Source organism: Malaya genurostris, chromosome 2 (genome assembly GCF_030247185.1).
Source record: "Malaya genurostris strain Urasoe2022 chromosome 2, Malgen_1.1, whole genome shotgun sequence".
Taxonomy (NCBI): domain Eukaryota; kingdom Metazoa; phylum Arthropoda; class Insecta; order Diptera; family Culicidae; genus Malaya; species Malaya genurostris.
The window spans coordinates 35177415-35200747 of NC_080571.1; the positions used below are offsets into that span (position 1 = coordinate 35177415).

The 23333-nt window shown below is 35.8% G+C and overlaps 1 protein-coding gene across 1 annotated transcript in view; it reads right to left on the minus strand.

Annotated features, from left to right (window-relative positions):
• Positions 1–23333, minus strand: part of LOC131428582 (putative uncharacterized protein DDB_G0271606) — a 149457-nt gene that overhangs the window by 33068 nt on the left and 93056 nt on the right. The window lies entirely within an intron of this gene.

A 23333-nucleotide genomic window follows, 5' to 3' on the forward strand; every position in this document is an offset into this window, starting at 1 on the left:
TTATCATTTTGCTGTTTAAAGGCAAATGTCTTGTGAAACTCAAAAATTTAAAATATTATAATCAACAACTTAGTGAATCCATTGAAATAGAGCAAATTTCAAATAGCAGCACAAAAATTCAAAGTTAAGTTTCAATGGAAGAATTATACCTTCAATCCTTTGTTGCCTTTTACAAAAATGCTTTGTCATCCTGCCGAGATCCTGCAGTTGACCACAACCATAACCGCGAAGAAACGATTTTTTCAACACTTTTTCAACTTTGACGCAAATAATGCTCTTTCTTTTTAACCACGAGAATATTGGTGTCAAACCACACGTCTGTGAGGCATTAGATAAGTTGGCGATCATCTGTACCACGTTTGTCTGAAGCAGGTCAATCTGAATAATGGCTTAGGCATTCTCATCTCGCTGATCGTCTGCCGTAGAAGGAGCTTATTTCAGAATTTGATATGAGAAATATATTTGACGTCATCGATATCCTTCTAGATACGTTAAGTATCCGATCCTGTAACAATTTTTGCGTTTAGTTAAAAACAATGTTTTGATATTTGTAATCATACGACGTCGCGAGGTTCATTCCAAAGTGGATGGCGAAAATAATCTACTCACCAAACCCGTTTTGAAAATATCCATAACTTTATATCCAACAGTATGAAAAAATTCATTTTTTTACGAAGTTCGAACATCGAACATTGGATGTCTCAGATTTCAGAACCTAGAGCTAATTCTTAATAATACTTTAGTGGCTTAGAGGAGCCACCAAGAAAATATATAATTAATTTGTATATTCCTAAGTAGTCCACAAACTGTGTCGAAGAACCTCTTCAAAACAATTCTCATTCCTAGTTATAAATGCTTAGAACTTCATATTCTCACTAACGCTAGATACTATGAGAAGAATTTTATCAATCATCTAATAGATCTTGGAACTTTAATACACTTTTCTAAAGAAACCGTCTAACTGAATCTTCGTAATTTTGAGTCACATTACTAGTTCTGCATCAAATGATCGATCGTAAATTATAAGTCTACACAAGAACTAAAAATTTAGTGATTCTGGTTCTATCTGTGGTCAGAACTTCAGAAGCGAGAAAATCGTTCATTGTTCACTAATTGGAACAATGAACGAAAAACAAATGATCTGGAACACCTTATTGCCGGATTCCTAATTCACGTTCCCTGTGTTGTAGAAGACTTCACTGTAACATAGAACGTTCGGTCTTCAGAGCCTCTAAATTCGTATTTCAAAGTGGTTACATGTGCGAGTTGTGTGAGATCAAGTAGATAACATAATTTAATGTTATAATGTTTGAATGCTACATCTTTGGATATGAGAAGGACAAAGAGAACATTTTCATACTGTGCTCAAATAGCCACACTGCTATTCACGGTGGAAGCGACGCAACGAGTGTGCATTGACAGAAACTACCTGCATACAACTTTGTGAAACAACACTGCTTGTCATATAACCGAATATTTTCCGTCTCTTATAGCTAACACTTACAGCCCGTAGCAATCGCAAAAAGTTCGCATTCCAAATCACCTAAGTTCGAAACCGGATTCTCTCCGCGGTAGTGTGAAGATTGCATGAAATCTTTTTATTGCTTGCGACTAATATGGAGATTGCATAAAATCTTTTTTCTTGCTTGCGAGTAATATCGCCTAAATGTATACTATCCCGGACCTTTTTTGGCGGTTCTATTTTTAGATTAGGCTCGTGACGTGTCATTTCGAAAAAATCTACATCATATTAAGTTTTCAATGTGCTTTCACTGAGAGCAAAACTAGTTTCCAGTTTGATGTCACACAGAATTTTTTTTGCTTTCAATTTTGATTTTTTAACCGTTAAAACGACCAAAACGATAGCAAATTAAGTAATCGATATATACGAACAGCACAACATCAAATTGAGTTTTCTTTTTTATCTCACACTCTACTCGGGAATCAACTTTTTCCTCATATCTTCCTCCGATTTTCTTTCCTTGGAATGATTCCGAAGCGCTTGTTTCCTGAGATTGAAGTCCTTTTAGCACGAAGTTGACTTCAATAGTCTTGATTCACTTCAAAACATCTTTTGAGAAAATGAGACTCGAGGCCAAATCCCACCAAAAAAGTTTATGATTTATGTGTGATCTTAGAAATGGAAGTAAATGTCTTTGAAGTAATTCGTTTTCCTGTCCGCTGATCGTCATATTTGGAGTGCTCTGCTTTCCACATGAAGCAAATTGCTAGCCAAATCAAGTATTTTTTGGAAAATTTTAACATCTTCTGCTTTCCAACCTCTTCTGGGGCATCGAACTGGTTATCTATAATTTCTAAATAATAAAAAATCTTCCCGTTGCAGTAATAGAATACGGATCCACATGCTGCGAAATTATATCAATAGTTATCTCATTAGTCGAGTAAGCATTTTATTATGCTGACTACTCGGTCTACAAGTAATCCCAAAAATCAATTCGTGTTAAAATAAAGACAATTAAAAGGAAATACTTTTGTTGAAGCAACGCGAAAGTTCGATGCGATTATGCCTGTTTTCATCTTATCCTTTGAGTCAATGTATGAAACAGAGATGGCATATCTTACTCTATCTCATCGTTTCCCTATGAATGCTGGAGATAATTAAGGAAACAGTTGTCAATTAGTGTGTGAAATGAAACGCGAAGACTGTCATCAAACAAATACTGCCAGTTCGTGCTCGCATCTCATCCGACACAGTCGAAAATTGCTTACGGTCGAGACGATAGAAACAAAGACAATACAGTACAGTGAACAATAGAGTGTACGAAATGGGCAAATACGATTTAACAAAACCTGAAACTTGGTCTACAAGACCAAATTCAATTTGTGTTGATTTCAAGCGCTGCAAAGTTAGACCAGCAGCAAACGAAATTGAAATATTACTTAAAGAACGAACGCATCTAGAAGCTAATAATGTAAGTGAGTTTAATTCAACAAGGCGTCTAACTGTGTTTACATTATGTTTAAACGTGAAAAAGCTGCAATTGCATTTGCTTCGGTTAATAAAGGTGTGCACAGTGTTGATCATGATAAAGTTAAATATAAAATCCCTGTGTACATGGTGAACAATGCCATAGAAGTACGCGTGCATGACCTTCCCCCGCAGACCAGCGATCAGTTTGTTCAGGAAAGTAGGTCGTAGCACGGTGAAGTTCTTTCCATCGAAAGGGAAGTATGGCGGAATTTTTTCCAGGTATCCGGAATGGCGTGCGAGTGGTACGTATGCAACTACGTAAAGCAATTCCATCTTACATCATTTGTGATTAAGATGGGATACATCCGTGTAAAACACTGATTACGTATGAAAATCAACTGGTTAAATGTCAGTTTTGTAAACAACCTGCACACTACGGAAAACCTTGCACTGAAACTACGAAAAGGACATCTTCAAACAAAAACGCCCAACAACGGAAACTAGTAAGCGCAGTACTCATGTTGCACCTTCAAAAAAACCAGCAACTGCAATTAATGCACAACAAGGCGCGTCTACAGCAACTAACAACGAACCCAAGACTGCGAATTACAAAAAAAAAAACGAAGAAAAACGGAAACCAACAACGATATCACCGATGCGGTAATGGAGGACGACACGAGCCACGGACAAAGTGACTCTCAATCATCGCAAGATAAAAATGGAAGCTTTTCTCTCCCTAGAAAAAAGGTGACAACGAGATCCAACGGTAAAAAAATTATTTTACCTAATAAAAACATGGCTCATTCGGCCACGTAAAGCTTGTACGCGAATTAGCCTGAATAAAAAAAAATATTACAGAAAAAACAAATACAAATGTTACAACGTGATTAGTAATAATGACAGTTTGTGTATACGTGACAAATAAAATGAATTGTGTCACTAATCTCCCAGAAACTCTGCGTTTTGTTCCGAAAAATCAGGAGACCTACCGTGCCTTGTATTATTGTAATCAGAACATAACCAAAGCAATTGATTGTAATGCTACTGTTCAAATATCAGACTCAGAAGTGCGGGAAAATAAAGTACTAGAAAATGATTCCATCATGCACAAAGCGGGATGAATTCTCGCGATTTAGGTACAAAAATCTAGAGCAACATTTCGCTGGCCGTTCGGATTAATCAGAAACGAATATTGTGTTTTTTTTTTAATTAAAGATTGAAGTATAAATTAATTGCTGGAATATGTTTAACTTTTCCCGTACAGCTTTATCGATCCTTTAAGGTCAATGGTACTTTTTTCTGCGTGTGAACGTGATTATTGAGCCATTTAATTTACCTTACACCACTTTGAACATATTTCAAGTTGATGTTAGAGAAAAACGGTATCCTCGTTGCTTAGAACTATTTGGAATAGCTTGAGATTATCAGCGAAAGATAAGCGTAGAGAAACAATCACATCGTTGAAGTACAGGAGGAAGATCAGAGGTCCATGATCTTGCCTTGTGGATATAGTCATCAAAGTCATTTTGTAAACTACAGGACATAGAATCTGTCACAAACATCGTGAAGGAATGGGGTAATGGTTGAATATGGTTGAATATACGTTTTCCCGAAATTTTTGATCCGGCTAGTCTCACAGAATATAATTCCTTATGGCCAGGTTGATATTAATATTTTTTAAAAAGAGATAAATTCCTCTTGTAACGAACTTAACCAGCTCGGTTAGTTACATCAGGTCTAATGCGGAACAAATATAGCAAGCATTCGTTCGCCGATTTTCCACAAACACAGAAACAACATTCTCTTCTGATTGTTTCGATCTCGGCCGGTATTCGGATGCCTTCTGTGTCAAGTCCGGTCCACGAGGCTGTTTGGCTGCGCGACGGGAATTATTGGATCATATTCTAGTTCTCAATGTAATAGTTGATATCAGGTATACAACTTTGCTTCCGCCGTTTTTTCCCAAATTAAAAGCTTTATTGCGAAAAAGTGCTTACAGATAAATTATTCAAAGTGTTGTCTGTAGTCGCTAGTGACAACTTTCTCCCATCTTTCCGGAAATTTTCGGATCCCGGCTCGAAAAAAGGAGTCCTCTTTTGACGCCATCCATGAAGCAAACCATTTATCCAACTCTTCGAAGTATTGAAATTGTTGATCTGCTAGGCCAAGTACCATAGAACGGAATAGATGGAAGTCAGAAGGGGCGACATCTGGGGAATACGGCGGGTGGGGCAAGACTTCCCATTTCAGCGTTTCTAGGTACTTTTTGACCACTTTTGCGACGTGAGGCCGAGCATTGTCGTGTTGAAGGATGACTTTGTCATGTCGCTCTTGATACTGTGACCGCTTTTCTTTTAGCGCGCGACTAAGGTGCATCGTTCGGTAGCGATCTCCTGTGATGGTTTCACCCGGTTTTAAGAGCTCATAGTAAATCACACCGAGCTGATCCCACCAAATACAAATCAAAACCTTGGCGACGTGAATATTCGGTTTTACTTTCGACGAAGTAGAATGATTTTGTCTTTGAAGCAGTTGCTTACATTCAAATAGACGGCGCTCGATGTCCCCCGGTTTAATTGAATGTGGCACAGCCACATAACCGAATCCAAGATGGTTCGGCGGCACAAAGCCGCCTAGGCGACGCCAGCTGAGGTGGCCGCCGACCAGCCGTCGGAAGCGGCGGCCTCTTGCATACAAACCTGTCACCGCATCGTTTACCCGGTCTATTCAAAGCTAGGTTTCTTTACTTTAGTTGGGTACGCAAAAGCGAGATCGGATAGCACAAGAAAAATTCGGGACTTTTACGATTCATTTTCAGAACGTAGGAGCAAGATTTGACACAACGAAACAGATTTATACAAAAATGATGATAAATCATAAAAGTTAATATTTATGAATCATGGTGACTTTTGCAAAAACCGCATTCATTTTAAGGCGCATTAGATTTTTACATTCAGGACAAGCCTCAAATTTGTAATTAAAATTAATGATATTCCTACTGATTGCATTCAAAACCGACATGAATTCGTTCCATCCAAAAAAGCTGGTTTCCAAATTTTCTAAAATTTGGAATCATTTCGAATTAATAAAGTCATCTGTATCTCAGTAACGAATTGACGTACAAATAAGGTTAATACATCAAAGCAAAGAAAAATCACTGTACTTAAATTTCCGTTTCATCATTGCCCAAAATCTCTCGATGGGTCGAAACTGCAGTCACTTGGGTGGATTTATGTTTTTATCGATGAAATCTTCGTTATTATAGTGGCACCACTCATCACGAATGCTTTGGACTTTGCTCCGCGGCTGCATATCTCTTGCCAAATCATCAGTTTTTTTTAATTTTTTTTTTCCATGAAAGCAACCTTAAATGCCATGTAGAATTTTTGACCATGAAGCTGTCCGGAATCGAACTTGGCGTTGGTTTCATCGTCGATGAGCAGACATCCTTGGTACTTCGTCAAAACCTGCTGGTGCAATTTCTGAGCTCGAGTTTTGAAGACGAAACTTTGCTTCAACGTTCTGTTTGGTTGCTTGCTGGCTCGATAGGAACGATAACGAATTCTTCGAACGGTACTGCAAACAACAGCGTATTTTTGTGCGATTTCATTACCTGATAGTCTAAGGTTATCTCTAACGGTGCTCAACACCTTCTGGTTCAGCTTGCAGTCATATGTGCCACTACGACGCTCGATCCACTCTCTTTCGCTCTTACTTTCCTTACTTAACAGCTTGTAATTCCGGAACCGTCGTATCCGGCTGAAATTCGGTATATGGGATCATAAGGCGTTGTATTTGAACCCAAGTCTGAGAAAATTGGATGAGCGGACTCCACAAAAATCGAGTTTTTAATTCATTTCGCACAATTTTTGTCTTAATTTTAAACTATCAAAAGAAAACCTTAAAAAATCGTTGAATTTATAAATATATATGAATTTTTCATTTTTTCACATGTTTGTAAATAACTCAAAGATTAAAGTGATGACATGTACATTTTTCTACTCCAAAATATTGGAATCATTACCAGAAACAATGTATTGATGATCAAAATTATATATCCGTTCAAAGAATCTAAATAAATTTTGTACAAATACAGAGAATTTCTATTATTGGGAAAATTTGGCCAAACAAAATCAAAACAAAACTTTTAAATTATATGATATATTTTTTATTATTTTAGTTGGATTTTTATTATGATCAAAATGTACAAAAAAACTGAAACTTGGATTTCACTGACAATCTTAAAAATTCTGGTAAATATACCTAAGCTCAAAAATAATTATATTTTTGTATTGCACAAAAGATCTAAACAATTTTTATGCACAACCCAAACGCAATTGAAAACTACTAAAATTCTGATTTTGTTTTAGGTTTGCCGTAGAATCTAAAAAAATCGATAGAAGATCGGAAATTTTAAAATTCCCGAGTTATATTGCATTGCACAGTGGTCCGGATCCACAATGAAGGGGGACAACAATATTTGTGGCTTAACCTTATCCTTTAGAGCAATGATGTCTTCAAAATCAATGATCAGTGAAACATAAGCCATATTTTGAAGTACATGGTATTAGGGTGGCTCTTATTATTAAGGTGATCCTAAAATTATTTTGCGGATGTGTTGAGATAGAGGACTGTATCCTTCGGAAAAATTGTAGATAAACTTATATCGAGCAGCTTTGCTGAAGACACCATTGTGGTCGAACGAAATCTTTTCGAGCATGTTTATAAAAAAAACGGAGGAGATATTTTTTTGAAATTTTTTAAACTGTGTTCAAACATAGGGTTTTTTCATTGAAAAATACAGGGTGGCAAGTGACCGGGAAAATCGGAAAAACCGTGCAAAAGTCGGGAATTTGATTTCACTGGGAAAAAGTCGGGAATTTTAGTGAAAAACCGAGAAAAATATTACTAGCTCACATATGAGTAACAGCTGTTAGCATAATGATTTTTTTTCAACAAGTGAAATGTAGGAGACAATACGTAATTTTGCGTTTGAGCGAGATGTTCAGTAAAAGTGTTGAAACAGCTTATTGTCTCATACATGTTCTATGTTGAACATTCCATTGGAAATTGGACTAACAACCTATGTCTCGTCCAACGATTTTTAAGGGTTTAACAGCAGTTTTAAATCAATCAGGAAACATCAGAGCTTTCTTAGTTGTTGTCGATAATAACACAATGAATGCGCATAGGGAAAATTTTTACTAAAGAAATTAAACTTTCTTAGGAGTTTTTATGTTTTTAAGTTTGCTAATGATTGTCTTTGTTTCAACACAATTTGTCTCAGTAATGTCATCTTGAAACAATACTTGTCTTATGCTCATTTCTGTGAGATGTCAATAGGACTCACAAAATTGGAAGAGTTGTCGGCTTTGATCTTATCCACTGTTTGCAGGGAGTATTTGGGTTTCTTCTTGTGAATCTATGTTTAATTTCCTTTTAATGGTCCTCAACTGTTCCATAGTAGGACTGCAATTACGTTGATATTGATGTAGATGAAGGTGAATGGAATTTAGTTTGAGCTCATGGAACTTAACCTTGAACCTTCAAATTTTTTTACATAATAATAATAATGTAAATAATTATTAATAATTTAAATTATTTATGGCTGTATCGATATTTCTCAAAACAATTTCAGGGTTTACATTGCTTTAGATGTAAGATCTGTATTCTACCCGATTAGTTCTGAGGTATTAGAATATAAAACTAGTTGAGCTAATCATTTCTTAATTTGAAACCTCGATTGTTATTGGTACATGATCTGAATCAAAGTAACCATCACGTCGGCGTCACCAGTGAATTAGCTAGATTTATTTCAACTTATATATTCGCAAATAACTTTTGGGATACAAGAGAGCTTTCGGAGCACACCTTTTTCAAGTGGCACAAGATTTATGCTACTATTAATTAAATTCACTTAAGGTTAGTTTAAACTATTGAAATGTTTTAAAACTATAGGCATCAGTCTACTTCTTATTTGTATATAAAACCTTAGTTAGAATAATAACTTGTCATGGATGCCGGTGACAAACACTCGCTGCTTTCCTTAGGAAACACGTGAGAAGATACTAGAAACAAAATATGTAAGCATATTGGCATAAAATGAAGACTATATTTCAAATAAACCGTTATTACAGCTTTAAGCTGCCGTCAATGAAAAAAAGGGCTGCTATCCGAAAATCCGAACAACTACAAATGTTACATATATCTACTAGAATCAGATCAATTGTAGAAAGATTTCTCGTAGAAGATTAATTAGTTGAGCTATTGGAAATAAAACTGCCTTAAAACCAAAGCAGAGTTCATCATGTAGAACTCGTACTTCCTGATTATTCCACGAGCATTTAGAATCTTGTTAGGAAAAAATAGATCGATATCGTGTGCGTTTTTACAGCTATCATTTGATTTATTTGCTGTAAAAACTCATGCGCATTGAAATCGCAAACATGCTGCATTCCAAAAATGAGATGACATGACTGATGTACCTTAGGTATATGTACATCTAATGATTTTAAATTGAATTTCATTTTATGGTTTCCATCACAATCGTAGCATGACAATACATCTGAGGGTATCGTTCATTGAACAGATGTGCTTGCAAACGAATTACCACAATTTAAACATCGTATGTCCGTATGACAATTTGTTGTACCATGGCCGAAGCCCTGACAATTACGATATTGTGTTAGGTTCGCTGTGCCATCATGCCGATTATAATTTTCCCACCGAACTGATATTTCCACTTTCACTTCCGGAAGGAGCCAAAATTTGAATTAAAGAATATAAAAACTACTAAACAGAGGTGATTGGAGCCTTTTCCAAAAACCGGAAATTTTTATCTTAAAAAACTTGCCACCCTGAAAATACTCTGGTAACTGTACTGTAAGGTATTTATTAGCTACATATGAAAATAAGGTATTTTTGTCTTCTAGAGTGTTGAAACTAATTCAGGTGCATATTCGGGAACATGAAGTTCACTCACGTTTGTTGTTACTCTATTTGATAATGTTATTACTCAGATTATCTGACTTTAAAAGCAATCGTTTGAATACATCCTCCAGATTCAATAAACGATTGAATTTCCCTATACTTGTGTATTGATTAATTTCGACTTTCTTGTGCTTCGACACCGAACGTCGAGATCATGAGTCATCTCTAATTTATTTATTTTTTCAAATCGACTCTCTGGGACATTTAATTTTAAGATTTCAAAAATCGAGCGTCGAGATCTGGTGTTATCTCGATATTTCAGGCAATTCTAAGATATTTTTGACAGAAAAAATAAATTTCCGATTTCGGTGAATTGAAAACAAAAATTTTTGATGACACTAGATCTTATCGTTTCAGCCAATTTCAAGATATTTGGAATTGAAAAAAAATCGTCGATTTCGGAAATTTCATGTAAATCGGTGATTTTTCAAAATGGCAAATTATCAAACTTTCACCATTATCTTCACGTTTCGCCTTAGACTCGTCAGTGCATAGCAGTTTATGTTGAACTGTTATGCCACCTGTAGTTCAACATAAACCGCCGAGGTTAAAACGAAACGCGAACATAATGAAATTGGTTATGTGCCCTAGCACAAACAAGGTTAATTCCTAAATTACTTCCAATGCCGGCCGGCACCACTCACCCACCTACCGCTTTAGGAAATTAAAGATGATTCCAAAATATTCTCACCCTACTGTTTAATTATACTACCATTATAATTTAACAGCAGTATGCCAATATTTTGGAATCCAACGATAAAAATCCAATCACAAAAATTCAGTATGATATCTGTGTCATCTCAGCAATCTCACGGAGCTTCACTTTACGATCTTTCATTATAATCTTTGTCACTTCACTCACATTTTCCGGTGTAACGGGTTCCACAGGTCTACCCGAGCGTTCCGCGTCATTTGTGTCGGTACGACCACGTTTAAACTCGGCGAACCACCGACAAATCGTTGCTTTTGATGGACAAGAGTCCGGATAACATTTTTCAATCCATTGTTTCGCTTGCGCGGTGTTTTTACCCATTAAAAAACAATGTTTTATCAAAACACGAAACTCGGTTTTTTCCATTTTTTAAACAAACTACAAAACGACTTTACTCCATTCTCGATAACTCAGCTGTTTCTGGTCGGATCGACTTAAAATTTTGACCCGTTTTAAGCAAAGGTTAGTACTCTAGAAAGACGTGGTTACTGGTTTACTACGAGCGCTATCTCTGCTTTAGTCTCGGGACTTCTTGATCCATGTGTTAGTATGGAGTTTGAATGCTTTTTACTGAATGAAATCCTCACTTTGTTTTTCGAGACGAAGACAACTATAAGCTGCAGGTAGATTCTTTGGTTGGTGCTAATCGCAAAGGCTGCTGCAATTCCAATATTCGAGGCGATTCCAGTTTCATAAGTACCTGGAATAGTGGAACTCACTTCACTGAGAAAGATGGCCTAACCGATCTGAGAACTGTTTCATTCTGTGGGTCAGTCACCTACCCAGAGGGGGGCCCGAGGACCCCTGGCGTCTCCCGAAATCAAAACCATTTTATTATTTAGAATGTCTCAGACATGTGTTACAGAAATAACAAGACAGTAAACGTAATGAAATGTAATACAATATCAGTTCCAGTGGAAAAGTTTAAAGTGTATGTTAAAAACAGCCGTAAAATCCGAGAATTAGGTACATAACCCAAGTAGCAATTAAAACTTGTTATAATTGGCATGCTTCACAATTGCTTCATATCGGTTATTTTTGTTAGATATGTTAGACAATTGATTCAACACGTTTTTGTAAGGGATGAAAAATTCTTTCATATTACTGCTTGTGAAACCAACTCAAAAACCTGAATGTATTAAGTTCCACATCCGGTTTTGAAACTGACTGTGCGACAAGATCATTTGAGCAGTTTCAATTCCGGTTTCCACTTTGCATATATTACTGTTGTAAAACATATGAAACAAGAAACACGTTGCACACCATACAAGAAAAGTACACTTTTCCAATCGCATAATCGTAGCGAGAAGAATTAATAAATTCAGTACTAGAACAATGTTTGCTACTTGGGAAGCAATCTTCAGTAACATTATTTTTTAATCTTTGGACCCCTCCCGAAATGAAATCCTGGGTACGGGCCTGCTGTAGGTTACACTAGTTCATGCACTAGCTTTCATGGTTTTCAAAAATCATACAAAATTGTTCGAAGAATATCCTTCCTTTTTATATGAGAATAAGAGAGATATGAGAAAGGCATCGTTACACCATTAGATGGATAAAACAGGTTTTACTTAATTTTGTGAGATTTTTTGTGCTAAGTTCGGAATTCTACTTTTTCTGAATTGTAAAACAAGTATATGGTAGATTTTCGAGTGGAATTTACAAATAGAAAATTCAAAAAATTTTCGCATTCTGTACATTCCGAAATAATTCTAAGTTTGTGAAATATATAATTTAATATTTTGTCGATTATAATTGATGTCGTTTAGGATAACCGAAAATTTAGGATATATGATTTTGTTCTTTATTGCTTGTAAAACAAAAATCAAGCAATGTATTATTTTTAAATTCTATTCCTTATTGTATAAAGCCATTGAAATTTTTTAAAATATTTGTATTATAATAAAACTTATTTTATTACATCTCTGTAAAATAGATGAAATCAACACGGATGGCAATTTAAAAAATTTTGAAATTTCCTATCTTCTACCGATATTGTTTTTTGAGATTCTACGGCAAACCTAAAACAAAATCAGAATTTTAGTAGTTTTCAATTGCGTTTGGGTTGTGCATAAAAATTGTTAAGATCTTTTGTGCAATACAAAAATATAATTATTTTCAGAGTTTAGGTATATTCAGTTTTTTTTTGTAAAATTTTGTTCATAATAAATTTCCAACTAAAACAATGAAAACATATATGTTATATAATTTAAAAGTTTTGTTTTGATTTTGTTTGGCCAAATTTTTCCAATAATAAAAATTCTCTGAATTTGCACCAAATTTCTTGAGAATCTTTGATCGGATAAATAATTTTGTTCATCAATACATTGTTTCTGGTGATGATTCCAATATTTTGGAGCTGAAAAATGTATATATCATCGCTTTAATTTTTGAGTTATATACAAACATGTGAAAAAATGAAAAATTCATATATATTTATAAATTCATCGATTTTTTAAGGTTTTCTTTTGATAGTGCAAGAATGGTAGTTGGGCGAAAATTGATGTGTCAAAATATATAGGTCATCGCTTTGAATTTCGAGATATTTACGATCATTGTAAAAAGTCTCACCTTTTCTGAGGACATCTATCTACAATTTTTATTATAACTTTGGGTAGACAACCCTATTTTTCGGGTTTTTTCAGTTCATTTTATTTCTGAAAGTAATACCTTTCCAATGGTGAAACAATTTCGAATATCGGTTGACTAACAACGAAGTTATGACTCGGTAAAGTTGAAGTGTTCAATATTTTCTATGCGATGTTGATGCCAAAGGAAAGAAAATAGGAAAGCAGATAGGGCATATTGGGCGCGTGAAAAAAACCTGGAACGGGAAAAATCAAATGTTCATTGGTTTTCCTTTACCAATCGTCTCCTACAAATTTTTTGAATCAATCTAAGAACTTCACAAAATTCAAGGGTGTAAAATTTATTGAGATTCGTTCAAAAACAGCTGAGCTATGACAGCTAGAAGTTACCGTTCCAACTTTTTTTGAGGCTTGGTATTTGGAGTGTTAAACACGGAAGATGTACCCAGGTAACCAGTAATCACTAATAATGGCATTAAAATAGCCATTTATGAGCACCAAAAATGCTTATAGCTCAATATCTGCAATCTGAAAGTTCATCTGTTGTAAATCAATCAGAATTCGGCTTTCAGAATGCACACCAGCCATAAATAAGCATTATCTATGAATAGCTGTATATTTTGCTAAAGTCGGCCTTAATTCAGTCTCAAGTGCGATTGAAATGCCAATTAGCGATTATTTGCTTTCATAATGCGGCATTAGTATGTGCTTATTGGTTACCGGGGTACTTTCCGCTCAAGGGATATGAAAAGTACTGCATTCTCGGAATCTTCGAGATGTTCATTCAAATGTATACATTGCTCTATGCATTAATATTTTAGCACTACTGACAATTGAAGCTCAACTAGTTCAAGAAATTGATGATGAATTGATGTTTTTTCACAGACGGTGTCCAGAAACGCTAAATTTACAAATTAAGTAATATATTATTGTTTAGGAAAACTGATTATTATTTAATTTGTTTATAATTATCGAATATTTGTTTGCCATGTTTAACAATTATACTTCAGTCAAATGAAATTATATCTATTGGATATTATTTAAAATAATGATAAGGAATACGAAGAAGAGGACTTTGTTTCAGTCGTACTGTCATTGATCCGAATGATTTGTGGTTTTATGAATCGGTAACATAGGCGAATTGAATGTGTATTGCACTATTACTTTTATTAAGTTGAATTTCAATTTCTATTTATAGTACCTATTACTACGAGTATTTTGACCTTCCGAAAATTTTCTTTTTTAGTAGTGAAGGTCAAACACAAAACCGATGAGCTCATTTCGAATAGTCTTATTGTTCAACACACCATACAGTACTTTGTTTTTTTCGTTGTCCCGACAGTATATGGATAGTATAGACGAACCGGTAATCGCCATTTTGAATTTTATAATATCAGACATCAAGTTTTGAAACCTTCTCGTAAAACCTGCAGCGAACATACCTATAATGTTAAGCTTTGTAAAGACATTAACAAATCGCAAGCCGCTATATTGTATTTGAATAAAACATCAAACACATATTTTCAGCATATTCCCCCGCACCAATACTTCTCTCGATCTGCTCGATCAATCCATTGTATCCATCGTTTAGACATAGTCTTGATCAATAGCTTTCCCGCAGTGATTGTATGGTAATCTCACCAGAAATGCGACAAACGAAATAAAAATAAAAAAGCTCACAGCGTCACACCATCAACGGAAGTCAATATTTTCCCATGATCCCTTTTATCAGCATATACATATCTCGTATGCCACCCCGTACGGGACCCACGTGGAAAACTCCCTTCTAACCCACCGCCACCAAAAAAAAAAGATACTTCCGGCAGTAAAACTAACACCTTTATTAAACCACCAGTATCAATCAATTTCGGAGAAAATGGAAACAGTACACTTTCACTTTCCCGCGGCACTCGTTTAGCTCACGCAGATCAAACGGATCCGGTAGCAAATCGAAACGGATCACTGCCGGGTGTCGGGTATTCGTATTTCGGATCCACCTCCCACCCCCCTCGGTTTCACCTAGCCCAGGATCGTTCCTAAGTAAACACCAGTCTGACAGGTCTGTTGCAAAGTTCATCGGGTTGGTGCACTGATTCGGCAAAAAGAGTAATCGAAATTCGACGGATACAAGCTGGGCAGGTTTTATTTTGTTTGGCTTCCGCCATAGACTCTTCAATTTGAGAGGGTTTTTTTAAGTTCATCGGTTCATTTTTTTTCTTTTTTCGGAAAGCTACACCGTGGATCAGAAGTTCTGCTCAGCTTTCAGTTCATTTTTTTTTCAACGATTCACTAACTAAAGATTCAGAGGCTCAGTCGTGAACAAGCTTGCTCGCAGTTGTACAAAAGAAAAAAAAACAGGACTGGCATCAGGTGGATCAGCATTCCAATCCGTGCGAAGCTGTCCAATTCAAATTTATTTCAGGTGTGCTTAGGTTGGATACCATTCGGATGGGGAGTCAGGTCCGGGCTGGGTCTGAATGGGGATCAGTTTCAATACAATAATAAAATTTATTCGTACCAACCGATTTCTTTTATGCCGGCTTTTCCGCCCGGAACGGAACCGGTTTCCGGCTGCGATTATTGACTTGTCATCGTGTTTGGTGCTAAGAATGGAGAAGAAAAACAGGTGGTAGATGGTGGCATTGTAGTAAGCCCTCGGCGTTGATGGGAGCCTGCGGATTTTCACCTTTAGCTAGCCTTTAGGACTGTGGACTAGAGCTGACGCAGGTTGACAGCTGGGTGGAAAGTCGGGCGATCTATCGAACGTTTGTTTATTCTATTACTTTCGATTTTAGGCTTACTGATTGCGATGCGTGTTTACTAGTTTGGGGAGAACGTTCTTTATTTTGCTTTTGAAAGAAGGGAAGCGTGACTGACACAATCGTCGGCTTTGATCTGAGTTTTGCAATCATTCGTTATCGAACGAAACGGTTAGTGTTCAACTGTTAAACATGGGTTCAATTCATTTGTCCCCCCACCTCCCCCCCCCCCCCCCCACCTAACCAAATTTTGATAAACATGAATCATATCATCAAATCATGACTGTGTTTCATGATCCAATTGAGCAGTAATTATTTTAGTCATGGTCTGTTTAAATTGTAGTATACAAAAAACCAAAATTCCCTTTCTTTAAATTATATTATAAAGGTATTCTGAACACGTCTTCGACATTAGGCAGGTCGAACCAATAAAATTGTTGTTTTTCATGTATTATGTAAAAAAACAAGTAAAGTCTGTTTTCGTTAAATTTCGAGCACTGTTCTTTCAGTGTAGGTTTTGAATTATTTATCGGATCACTGAAACGCTTCACTTATATGAAAGCTGGAGCTCTTCACTGTACTTCGTGATAAAACCACGTGTACATTTACGTCCCAAAAGCTTCTCATTTCGATTGGTTCTGGTTTAAAATCTAAATCCAGGTCCGGAATAAAATCTGCTCGAATAAAGTGTCCAAAAAGCAGCTCGAAAAAATGCTAGGGAAAGCTTCAGGGAAAAACGACTTAAAAAAGGACATTGAAAAACTGCTTGAGAAAAGTGTTCAAAAATTTACTCGAAAAACGTGTCCAAAAATTGCTCACAAAACTTCTTCGTTAAGCTTCTGGAAAAACTGCTAAAACACTACTCGATAGAACTGCTCGAAAATCTACTTGACAATTTTTTGAAAAACTATTGAAGAAAGCTGTTCAAAAATCTACTCGAATAACTACTTCTTAAAAGTGTTCGAAACATAAAAAAAACCCTTGGAGAAAATTTCTGAAAAAAAAGCTCGGGAAAAAAACTCAAACAAACTGCTCAAAAATGTTGCATGAAAAGATTGTTCGGTAAACTGCTCGAGAAATAACTCGAAAATTTGTTCGGGATAACTCCGTTTAAAACTTTTCAAGAACCAGTTCGAAAAGCTGTTCAAAACTAATGTTCAAAAAATGGCAACTCGAAAAAAGTGTCCAAAAAGCAGCTCGAAAGAACAGCTAGGGAGAGCTTCTGAAATATACTGCTCGAATAACCAGTTTAATACCCACATGAAGAAGTTGCTTGAAAAAAACTGCTCAAAAAAGTAGCCAGAAAAAAATCCTTCAAAAAAGCACATTGAAAAATTGCTTGAGAAAAATCTCGATAAACTGCTCGAGAAAACTGAATAAGAAACAGCTCGAAAAGCTTCTCAAGAATATTGTTAATGCACTGATCTAGACAACTGTTCAACAATATACTCGAAAAACTTCTGTAAAAACTGCTAAAAAACACTACTTGATAGAACTGCTCGAAAATCTAATTGGCAAATCTTTGAAAAACTACTAATGAAAACTGTACAGAAATTTACTCGAAAAACTACTACTAAAAAGTACCAGAAAAACTGTACGAAACAGGAAAATCGTTGGAGAAAATTGCTTGCAAACTGCTGAAAAAAAATGCTCGGGAAAAAAGCTTGAAAAAACTGATCAAAAAAGTTGCTTAAGAATACTGTTCGAAAAACTGCTCGAGAAATAATTCGAATAATAACTTTTTTTTTGAAAAACTACCTAAGAAAACTGTTCAAAAATCTACTCGAAAAACTACTCCTTAAAAGTGCCTGAAAAGCTGTATGAAACAAGAAAATCTTTGGAGAAAATTGCTTCAATCTACTGGAAAAAAATGCTCAGGAAAAAAGCTAAAAAAACTGCTCAAAATGTTGCATGAAAAGACTGTTCAGTAAATTGCTCGAAAAATAACTCGGAAATTTCTTGGAGATAACTGCGTTTAAAACTTTTTAAGAAGCAGTTCGAAAAGCTGTTCAAAAAATGGCTGCTCGAAAAAAGTGTTCAAAAAGTAGCTCGAAAAAACTGCTGAAGAAAGCGTCTGGGAAAAACTGCTCGAATAACTAGTTGAAAACCCACTTGAAGAAATTGTTGGAAAAATATGTTGAAAAAAGCTGCAAGAAAAAAATTCTTGAAAGAACACATTGAAATACTGCTTGAGAAAAAGCTCGATAAACTGCTCGAGAAAACCGCTTAGGAAATTACTCGAAAAACTTCTTAAGAATATTGTTCAAACACTGCCCTAGAAAACTGTTCAACAATTTACTCGAAAAACGTGTCCAAAAATTGCACAAAACACTTCTATGGAAAGCTTCTGGAACAACTGCTAAAAACACTACTCAATAGAACTGCTCGAAAATCTACTTGACATTTTTTTGAAAAATTACTTAAGAAAACTGTTAAAAAATCTATTCGAAAAACTACTCCTTAAAAGTGCCTGAAAAGCTGTATGAAACAAGAAAATCGTTGAAGAAAATTACTTGCATTCTACTGGAAATAAAGGCTCGGGAAAAAAGATAAAAAAAAAAACCGCTCAAAAATGTTGCTTGAAAAGACTGTTCGGTAAATTGCTCAAAAAATAACTCGAAAATTTCTTGGAGATAACTGCGTTTAAAACTTTTTAAGAAGCAGTTCGAAAAGCTGGTCAAAAAATGGCTGCTCGAAAAAAGTGTTCAAAAAGCAGCTCGAAAAAACTGCTAAAGAAAGCTACTGGGAAAAACTGCTCGAATAACTAGTTGAAAACCCACAACTGAAAACTGTTCGAAAATCCAGTTGAAAATCTACTCCTAAAAAGTGTCAGGCAGACTGCACGAAACAAAAAACCTTTATAGAAAATTGCTAGAAAAACTGCTATGAACAAGTGCTCTGCAAAACCTGTTCGGAAACTGTTCGAGAAACAACTCGATAAGCTTCTCAAGAATATTGTTCATGCACTGCTCTAGAAAACTGTTTAAAAATTTACTCGATTCTGGAAAAATTGCTAAAACAAACTACTCTATGGAACTGTTCTTAAAACTACTTGACAAATTTTTGAAAAACTAATTGAGTAAACTGCTAAAAAATCTACTGGAAAAGCTACTCCCAAAAAGTGCCCGAAAAATTGCACGAAACATACAAACCGTTACAAAAATTTTTTAGAAAAACTGCTATAAACAAGTGCTCTGCAAAACTGCTCGATAAAGCTGCTCAAAAAGAGCTGCTTGGAAAACCTTTTCGGAAACCTTTTTGCTCGGGAAAAAAGCTCGAAAAAAATGCTTAAAAAACGTTGCTTAAAATTACAGCTCGGAAAACTGCTCGAGAAATAATTCGGAAGGCTGTTCGAGAAAACTGCGTTTAAAACGGCTTAAGAAGCAGTTCGAAAAGCTTGCAAAAACAATTGCTCGTCTTACTGCTCGGGAAAAGTGTCCTGAAAGCAGCTCGAAAAAACTGCTAGAGAAAACTGATCGAATAACTAGTTGAAAAAATTGCTCGAAAAAACTGTCCAAAAAAGCTACCAGTAGAAAATTTTTGAAAACAGCACATTGAAAAACTGCTTGAGAAAACCGCCTATGAAAGAGCTCGAAAAGCTTCTCAAGAAATTTGTTCAAACACTGCTCTAGAAAACTGTTCGACAATTTACTCGAAAAACGTGTCCAAAAATTGCACAAAAAACTTCTATGGAAAGCTTCTGGAAAAACTGCTAAAAAACACTACTCGATAGAACTGCTCGAAAATCTACTTGACAAATTTTTAAAAAACTACTTTAGAAAACTGCTCAAAAGTCTACTCGAAAAACTACTGCGAAACAGTGCCAGAAAAACTGTACGAAACAAGAAAACCGTTGGAGAAAATTGCTTGCAAACTGCTGGAAACAAATGCTCGGGAAAAATGTTCGAAAAAACTACTCAAAAAAGAAACATAAAAATACTGTTCTCTAAACTGCTCGAGAAATAACTCGAAGTGTGCCCAGAAAGCAGTTCGAAAGAACTGCTTCAAAAAAAAGCTCGAATAACTGGTCGAAAGTTCTCTCGAAAAAATTGCTCGAGAAAACTATTCAAAAAAGCAACAAGAATTCTTGAAAAAACACACTGAAAAGCTGCTTGAGAAAGTGATCGAAACTCATCTAGTTGGCAGACCTTGTTAGTTAATGGATATATAAATCCACTTCGGGACTACTAGTACCCGGTTTCCGCTTCCGAATAACTAAAATTAATAGTGAAGAAAAACTCCAAAAACGATACTTACTTCGATTTCTCAGCAACGGTTAAAACGATTTTCACAAATCATGATTCAAATTAAAGCTCTCAGTGTCTTAAAAGATACTGTGCAATGTCATCCAGATCCGACTTTCGGTTCCGAAATTATAGGGCAATGAGTATCAAAATTTTCAAACAGTCATACAAAATAATGCAAAACCGGTACGTGCTGGTACGGAAGAAGAAAACGCCACCGCCTAGCACACAGTGTGCTTTGTTTAATTTTGTATGGCGTGCCTGATTTAAATGTATATTAACTTGACAAATCTGTTTACAAACTGGAAAGGTGGTAGTAGTTTATACTAAAGAAACTTTTTGATTTGTTTCAAGTTAAAAAAAAAAATCTTGACAAAATCTTCTAGTGATGTTTTTGAAAATATAAGTTAGGGGACGGGTATAGTGTGATGGGTAAGTCGATGCCCTTTCACGCAGCCCACTTGAGTTCGATTCCCATCCCCGCACATAGGGTCAGAAAATTTTTTTGGCCCGAAGAAGCAAATGACCTTAAGGTTAAAACCTCTATAGTCGAAACAAAAAAATATAAGTTAAATGTTGGGAAGAGAAAGGCATCATTGACCCACTAGGTGGATTAAAAAAGGTTTTCATTTTCAAAACAATGGATTCAAAACAATTTCATGTGTTAATTTATCATTGATTCTTAATATAAAAAATCATGCAAGCTCAAGAATTGCCTCTGAAGTGTTATTCGGACTCTAGTCCAGATATTGTTTTGCTGGATTTAAACGTGGGTTAAAAGTAAATGTGCTGATCGTCCAAATGAGGTGGTTACTCCCTAAAACATTTAAAAAGTCCAAAAATTGATGGTAATTCATCGTAAGTTGAAAAGTTTTTTTTACAATTATGCATGAACATTTGACCATGAGAAAGTTCTTTTCAAAGTGCGTGTCGCGTTTACTCACAGTCCAGTAAAAACAACAACACGTTGATGAATCAGAGCAGTGTTTGGCCATACTTACAAGTAATAAATAAAAAATGGTTGCTTCGATATGTGACAATGGATGAAACATGGATTCATTATTTAACTCGGAATTAAAAACGATCATCGTTTGAGTTGACTGCAGCCGGTGAAGTGCGTCTGATTTTCGGTATAACCGTCATCGACTGTCTTGAGAAAGGAGAAAAAAAAACAATCAATAGCGAATACTACATAGCGCTGTTTGACCGTTTGAATGCCGAAATCAAAGAAAATCGACATCATGTGTCGTAGAGTAAACTACTGGCTGCTCATAAAAAAAAACATGCTCACTGGTAAGAAAATCAACAGAAATGAAGAAGCAATGGCTGAATGTGCAGCAATCTTGAGTTCAGGCAAAAGACAAATCCTTTTACAAGCATGGCATCGCGAATTGTATTATTCCTGATTACATCGACATTGATCAATAAAATCGATCTTTGGTATAAAATGTGTTTTTATTAGTTAGCCACACGACTTATTGAGTGATGTGTTATGATTCTGACATTATCCATCCGCTTGTTCGTTCGTTAAGGCAAAAACAGATTAGAAATTCAACAAATATGAGCGGAAATGACACATTCAACTTGGAGTTGTAATTGAAGAATTTCGCTTCTCGAGAGACAAACAGGTCTAGATTGGAAACTCTCAAATCGAAACAAAAAATACGATAAAGCTAATTTCCGATATTCGAAAATTCCTTCCCGTGAAACTTTCATTTTAACAACAATGCATCTGACTAAATCATTTTTGAAAAGTTGACTCTTTTTTCTACTTGATGCAATAAAGTAGTGAAGAAATATAATAAATTAAAATGTCTCTGTAATTCCAGCAATTACCACCCGATTCCTCACCGCAGCACGTCGAACTGCAGGGATCCGTCCCTGAATGTATGCAGTTACGGTCGTACCGAGCAACGTTCAAAAGTGCAAACACACACACACACACACGACCGACTCACAGCAAACAGAAGAAGTGCATTGAAGTAATTAAAGTTCATAAAAAAAAAGAACTTTTTCTACTTCTATCTTGTTTCGCGTACCGAAATAGCTTCATTCTGGTTCTACTGGCTCCAAGCTGAGTAGAGTGCCAATGCCAATAAGAAGCAGGATCCAGCCAGGGTAGCAAAACCGATGTTACATTTATACTACTTTGGTGGCTTCCAATCTTTCCGCCACCTGTCGGCGTTTCATCGTCCCGGGAGAGTCGATTGGGAGAATGTTCGGCAAGTGTTGTAAAACTGTTTCCAGCTGTTGTTACAAAACTTGATGGTTCACATCGACAGGAGAACGAGAAATGATGCAACAAAGTGATATGAACTTGAAGGTATTACATAAAATGTGATACCATCGCTCGAGTCTCTTGTTTCCATCAAGTCTCTGTTCGTTCCTCCTGCCTCCAGCCGTAGGAAGGATTCGCGACCACCCACCGCACCGCACCAGAAGTGAAAATTGCCTGAAAAATGCTTTCTCCACGCTTGGGTTGATTCGATTTTTTCTTCCGAACATGCTCTTCCAAGCTTAAACTTGACAGTGTATTTGCCATTTCGGAGGGCTTTCCGAGCATAACGCGAAATAAAATTCAAAAAAAAAAAAAAACACTGAACTGGTGTGAAATCATTTATTTGTAGCCAAACACGCGAACATATGCGGCACGGTCTGTCATTATCGGGCTCAGCGATTGTTAGTTTTCAGCTTAAAACTGTTTACAAAAAAAACGAAAAGATTCTGAACTCATTAGGGTTGTCCTCGACATGTATATGCTGTATTTTTAAAACATTCATTTAACGCTTAACTTGTGACATGTTAAAAATGTCTTACGCGACTACGTTAACATTAAAATTACAGAACTAATAAAAATCATTTTCACTGACTCAAAGCAGACACAAATGGCGAGAAATAAATGTCACTCTCAGCTCCGCTTGCAAATTATGAGAACGAGTTCCATGTCCAGTAGACGACATAAGCGGAACAGTAGTTTCAAAATGGTATTCTTTCCTTCATTTACCCTTTCAGTCATTTTCGATTTTCAGTAAAAATCGTATAGGGGAGACGGGGGCTGGTTGGCCGAAAAGGTAAGTTGGCCGAGTGGTTTTACTGAAATGACTATAA